Source organism: Papio anubis, chromosome 2 (assembly GCF_008728515.1).
Source record: "Papio anubis isolate 15944 chromosome 2, Panubis1.0, whole genome shotgun sequence".
NCBI classification, from domain to species: domain Eukaryota; kingdom Metazoa; phylum Chordata; class Mammalia; order Primates; family Cercopithecidae; genus Papio; species Papio anubis.
This window is the reverse complement of record NC_044977.1, coordinates 65,959,800-65,965,885: the sequence shown is the minus strand read 5'-3', so window position 1 is coordinate 65,965,885 and position 6,086 is coordinate 65,959,800. Positions and strand designations below refer to the sequence as shown.

Sequence of the window (6,086 nt, the reverse complement as noted above, 5' to 3'; positions counted from 1 at the left end):
CAGTGGATCTACCATTCTGGGATCTGGAGGATGGTGGCCCTCTTCTCACAGCTCCACTAGGCAGTGCCCCAGTACGAACTCTGTGTGGGAGGTCCCACCCCACATTTCCCTCTGCACTGCCCTAACAGAGGTTCTCCATGAGGACCCTGCCCCTACAGCAAACATCTGCCTGGGCATCAGGGTGTTTCCCCACATCTTCTGAAATCTAGGCAGAGGTTCCCAAACCTCAATTCTTGACTTCTGTGAACTGGCAGGCTCAGTACCACATGGAAGCTGCCAAGGCTTGAGGCTTGCACCTTCTGAAGCCATAGTCTGAGATCTATCTTGGCCCCTTTCAGCCCTGGCTGAGCAGTTGGGACACTGGGCACCAAGTCCTTAGGCTTCACACAGCTTGAGGACCCTGGGCCCAGCCCACTAAACTACTTTTTCCTACTAGGCCTCTGGGCTTGTGATGGGAGGGGCTGCAGTGAAGGCCTCTGACACGCCCTGGAGACATTTTCCCCATTGTCTTGGGAATTGACATTGGATCTTTGTGTTACTTACGCAAACTTTTGCAGTTGGCTTGGCTTTCTCAGAAAATAGGATTTTCTTTTCTATGGCGTTGTCAGGCTGCAAATTTTCCAAACTTTTATGCTCTGCTTCCCTTATAAAACTGCCTTTAACAGCACCTAAGTCACATCTTGAATGCTTTGCTGCTTAGAAATTTCTTCTGCCAGATACCTTAAATCATCCCTCTCAAGTTCAAAGTTCCACAAATCTCTAAGGTAGGGGCAAAATGCTGCCAGTCTCTTTGCTAAAACATAACAAGGGTCACCTTTGCTCCAGTTCCCAACAAGTTCTTCATCTCCATCTGAGACCACCTCAGCCTGGACCTTATTGTTCATATCACTGTCAGCATTTTAGTCAAAGCCATTCAAGTCTCTAGGAAGTTCCAAACTTTCCCACATTTTCCTGTCTTCTTCTGAGCCCTCCAGACTGTTCTAATCTCTGCTTGTTACCCAGTTCCAAAGTCGCTTCCACGTTTTCGCTATCTTTTCAGCACTCCCAGTACCAATACACTCCCAGTACCAATTTACTGTATTAGTTCATTTTCACGCTGCTGATAAAGACATGCCCGAGAGGCAGTTTACGAAAGAAAAAAGGCTCAATTGGACTCACAGTTCCACATTGCTGGAGAGGCCTCACAATCATGGCGGAATGCAAGGAGGAGCAAGTCACATCTTACGTGAATGGCGGCAGGCAAAAAAAAGAGCTTGTGCAGGAAAATTCCTGTTTTTAAAACGATCAGTTAGCATGAGACCCATTCACTATCAGGAGAACAGCATGGGAAAGACCCGCGCCCATAACTCAATCATCTCCCACCAGGTACCTCCCAAAACACATGGGAATTAAGACAGCTACAAGATGAGACTTGGATGGGAACACAGAGCCAAACCATATCAGACCTCAAACTGTGAAACTACTACCTGAAAACATTGGGGAAACTCTCCATGACATTGGCTGGGGCAAAATTTTCTTGAGTAATACCCCATAAACACAGGCCACCAAAGCAAAAATGGACAAATGGGGTCACATCAAGTTAAAAAGCTTCTGCACAGCAAAGGAAACAATAAACAAAGTGAAGAGAAAGCTCTCAGAATTGGAGAAAATATTTGCCAATCATCCCAGTGACAAGGGATTAATAACCAGAATATATAAGGAGCTCAAACAACTCTATAGGAAAAAAATCTAAAAATCTAATTTAAAAACGGCAAAGCAATTTGAATAGACGTTTCTCAAAAGACATACAAATGGCAAACAGTCATGTGAAAAGGTGCCCAGCATCTTGATCCTTACAGAAATGCAAACTGAAACTACAATGAGATATCACCTCACCACAGTTAAAATAGCTTATATCAACAAGACAGGCAATAACTAATGCTGGCAAGGATGTGGAGAAAAGGGAACCCTTGTATGCTGTTGGTGAGAATGTAAATTGGTACAACTACTATGTAGAGCATTTTAGAGGTTCCTCAAAAAAAACTAAAAATTGAGCTACCATTTGATCCCACAAGCCCACTGCTGGGTATATAACCAAAGGAAACGAAATCAGTATATCGAAACAATATCTGAGCTCCTACATTTGTTGCAGCACTGTTCACAATAGCCAAGATTTGGAAGCAACCTAAATGTCCATCAACAGATGAACCGAGAAAGAAAATGTGATACATATACCCAATGGTGTACTATTCAGCCATAAAAAAAGAATGAGACCCTGTCATTTGCAACAATATGGATGGAACTGGAGGTCACTATGTTAGGTGAAATAAGCCAGGCACAGAAAGACAAACATCACATGTTCTCACTTATTTGTGGGATCTAAAAATCAAAACAATTGAACTCATTGATATAGAAAATAGAAGGATAGTTACCAGAGCCTAGGAAGGGTAGTGAGGAGGCGCAGGGGGTATTTGGGTACAAAAAACAATAGTTAGAAAGAATAAGACCTAGTATTTGATACCACAGCTGGGTGATGATAGTCAATAAAAATTGTAAATTTTAAAATAAATGAAAAATTGTAATAGAAGTGCTTGTAATACAAAGGATAAATGCTTGAATGGATGGATACCTCATTTTCCATGATGTGATTATCACGCATTGCACGCTTCTATCAAAACATTTCATGTACTCCATAAGTATATACACTTACTATATATCCACAAAAATTAAAAACAAAACATTTTTTAAATGCACTGAAATTTCCTCCAGATATCTAATCTCCACCTGCCCTAAACAAATTATTCTCTCCGTTAGTAACGCCATCTCTCTTCCCCCTTCCTGATACAGCTGCCAAAAATCTTTTCTGCTGTTCTCAGCTCCTGTGCTCAACTCATATACCACACTTGGCCAAATAAGTGCATTTCATTTAACTCTAAGAGCAAACTGTAATTTTTTTCCTTAAGTGTGTCCTTAAAAGATCTCACTCCCTACTCTATCCAAACTTAACAAAAACATTCACCCCCAAAAAACCACTTCCTTGGGGATGATATTGCTGCTAAGAAAATAATATTTCCCCATGTTGTTATGTTTATGTTGTCTACTATTTAAGTAGACCAAACCGAATTTGATTAGGGTTTTTGAGACGTAGGGATTGGGATCTTGTTGAAGTTAGCACCTTAGCTCATGGGCTATAATAAGGTGTGGGTACTAATATATCACAAAGTATAATATATTTGCAACTACATCTTATTTCAGAAAAGGATGTTGTTTTTGGAAGCGGTGAGTCAGTAGAACACTGAATATAAGACAAAAGAAAGGAGATTTCATCTCCACTTTCAAACAGAAGTTCATAACATTCCTGCATTATCCACTAAGAGAGCTGCCAATCTGGAATCAATTAAGTGCCTTCCATTGGGGTGCAACTGGAGGGAGTAAGATCTTCAAAACTGTATTTTAATTAGTAAAGTAGAGAAACTGGCTGCAGGAAGGTGGCTGGCTTGGCTAGTAGGCCAGGAGAAAAGGAGTAGGGCAAGGCGTGGGTGAAGGTATAAAAGTCAAGCTTTGCCATTTTGCCAAGCACCCCTTTGAACAGAGCCAGAGGGTGTGAAATCAGAAAGCTTGGTAGCACCCCAGTTCTCCTTTCCTGCACCCTTTGCAAAGGTAGTACCATCAGCAGGAATAGCAACTCTCAACAAGTCTTCATTATAATAGAATGTCCTCTACAGGTCAAGTTCAATTACCACAAACCTCCTCATCACAAGTGATTTCCAGTCTTAAGACAGGCAGTGGTTGGACACTAGAAAATTCTCTTATACGCATTTACTCCAAAAAAGCAACCAATGCCTTAGATCCCTGCTACTCCAAATGTGGTACCCACACCAGCAACCACAGAGTTAGAAATGCAGAATCTTGGACTGCATTCTAGGCCCACTGAATCAGAAACTGAGTTTAACAACACCCCCAGGTGATTTATATGAGCATTAAAATGGTAGCATTGACTTAAAGCAATTATGCTCAAACTTTGCACATTAGAATCACCTGGAGAGGTTTTTAAACACCTCCCTAATGCAGGCAGTACTCCATATAATGTATCTCAATTATCAGTATTTTTAAAACCAAACTGGTTCCAATATGCAGCCAATGTTGAGGAACCATGACTTAAAGATAATAATAACAATATTTGTATTCGAATGAAAACTTTCCCCAAACTTTGCATTCCTAATTGCCACTTGGGTTTTCCTGAAAACTTAGATATTAAAAATTTCAATGTACGGTTCTGGGCGGGGTCTGGGGAGCGCAGCAGCCGTGGCGAGCCACCCTGTCCTCACTAACGGCACCGAGATGCCCATCCTGGGGCTGGGCACCTGGAAGTCCCCTCTGAGCTAGGTAACCAAGGCTGTGAAGGTGGCGATTGATGTCAGGTACCCCCACATCGATTGCACCTACATGTACCAGAATGAGAATGAGGTGGGGGTGGCCATTCAGGAGCAGCTTAGGGAGCAGGTGGTGAAGCCAGAGGCTTATCAGCAAGCTGGGGTGCACGTACCATAAGAAGGTCCTGGTGAAAGGATCCTGCCAGAAGACGCTCAGCAACCTGAAGCTGGACTACCTGGACCTCCACCTTATTCACTGGCTGACCGACTTTAAGCCTGGAACGGAATTTTTCCCATTGGACGAGTCGGACAACATGGTTCCCAATGACACCAACATTGTGAACACATGGGCAGCCATGGAAGCGCTTGTGGATGAAGGGCTGGTGATAGCTATTAGCATCTCCGACTGTAATCATCTCCAGGTGGAGAGGATCTTAAAGAAACCTGGCTTAAGGTATAAGCCAGCGGTTAACCAGATTGAGTGCCACCCGTACCTCACTCCCGTACTGCCAGTCCAAGGGCATCTTGGTGACCACCTATAGCCCCCCTGGCTCTCCTGACAGACCCTGGGCCAAGCCTGAGGCCCCTTCCATCCTGGAGGATCCCAGGATCAAAGTGATCTCAGCCAAGCACAATAAAACCACAGCCCAGATTCTGATCCAGTTCCCCCATGCAGAGGAACTTGGAGGTGATCCCCAAGTCTGTGACACCAAAATGCATTGCTGAGAACTTTAAGGTCTTTGACTTTGAACTGAGCAGCCAGGATATGACCACCTTACTCAGCTACAACAGGAACTGGAGGGTCTGTGCCTTGGAGAGCTATGCCTCCCACAAGGACTACCCTTTCCATGAAGTTTTGAAGCTGTGGATGCCTGCTCATCCCTAAGTGACCTATACCTGTGTTTCCTATCTCATTTTTTTCTTGCAAATGTAGTATGGCCTGGCCTGTGTCACTCAGCAGTGGGAGAGCAACCTGTAGAGTGGCCAGCAAGGACTTATCTAGGTTGATGTTGGATCTGAAGAGCAGTGTCAGTAGAGTAGAAGTCTCTTTCAGTTTGCTTTGTTCTTTTTGCCCCGGTGGGGAAAGTATAACCTGAATACCCTTTTCTGACCAAAGGGAAGCAAAATATACCAGGTCAAAATAGTGCCACTAACAGGTGAGTTTTTTGTTTTTGTTTGTTTGTTTGTTTCTTGAAATGGAGTCTCGCTCTGTTGCCCAGGCTGGAGTACAGTGGCGTGATCTTGGCTCACTGCAAGCTCCGCCTCCCAGGTTCACACTATTCTCCTGCCTCAGCCTCCCGAGTAGCTGGGACTACAGGTGCCTGCTACCATGTCCAGCTAGTTTTTTGTGTTTTTAGTAGAGACAGGGTTTCACCGTGTTAGCCAGGATGGTCTCGATATCCTGACCTCATGATCCTCCTGCCTTGGCCTCCCAAAGTGCTGGGATTACAGGCGAGAACCACTGCACCTGGCCACAACAGTTGAGTTTTGACTGCTTGGAACTGTAATCCCTTCAGCAAGACTTCTCTTTGCCTCAAATAAAAAGTGCTTTGGTGAAAAAAAAAAACCAAACAAACTCAATGTATTCTGTCGTATAATTAATGCTTAAATTTCCCAAATTCTGATGATGCTAATTTTAATTTGCAATAGATCCATAGCTGACAAAGGGTCATTTAGTCAAGAAAGTTTGCTGAGTCTTACCACTCAGAGATAAAACAATTATTTGTTTTTAAA

At 43.4% G+C, this 6,086-nt stretch overlaps 1 pseudogene; it reads left to right on the top strand.

Annotated features, from left to right (window-relative positions):
* The first annotated feature begins 2,663 nt into the window (after positions 1 to 2,663).
* LOC110742546 lies at positions 2,664 to 5,595 on the top strand (annotated as a pseudogene).
* Positions 5,596 to 6,086: the final 491 nt, after the last annotated feature.